The sequence below is a fragment of the Seriola lalandi genome, unplaced genomic scaffold, assembly GCF_002814215.2.
Source record: "Seriola lalandi dorsalis isolate HSWRI2012SDOR001 ecotype SW California unplaced genomic scaffold, Sedor1 jcf7180002054885, whole genome shotgun sequence".
NCBI classification, from domain to species: Eukaryota; Metazoa; Chordata; class Actinopteri; order Carangiformes; family Carangidae; genus Seriola; species Seriola lalandi.
The window spans coordinates 2,917,895-2,918,382 of record NW_019525437.1 but is presented as its reverse complement, the minus strand read 5'-3'; the positions used below and the strand labels follow the sequence as shown (position 1 = coordinate 2,918,382).

Below are 488 nucleotides of genomic sequence, written 5' to 3'. Positions count from 1 at the left end.
AGCTAACCACTGCCACTGTGTGTGTGTGTGAATGAAAGAGAGAGGTGGTACAATCAACGTGTGTGTGTGTGTTTGTGTGTGTGTGTGTGTGTGTGTGTGTGCGTGTGTGTGTGTGTATAAAATGAAACCTGTTTTTAGAAAAATTTCAGAAGGGAAGGTCCACCTAACTCTGATCTCTGTTTTGTTCTAACAGGGTGAAAAGGTTAATAACTCAGAAACAGTAAGTTGTAACACTTGAAAGCGAAAGTGACACATTTTGTGAGACGTTTCATCAACATGGAGTACGAGGGTTCAGATAAAAGACTCAGGACTCAGAGGAAACGAAACATGACATTACTCTGTGAGAGTTTCCATCAATGCCACTACACCAGGACTCTGCACTGGCTTGTTACAGACAGGACTGTGACTTCTCCAGGGAGTATCATTACACAGTTTACACAGTCCCTCCTCCCTTTACTTGCAAGTCACATTTTGTTTGTTGCAGCCAT

General features: G+C 42.6%; 1 protein-coding gene across 1 annotated transcript in view; it reads left to right on the top strand.

Moving 5' to 3' along the window:
* tspan1 (tetraspanin 1) overlaps positions 1 to 488 on the top strand; it is a 20,840-nt gene that overhangs the window by 16,045 nt on the left and 4,307 nt on the right. The window lies entirely within an intron of this gene.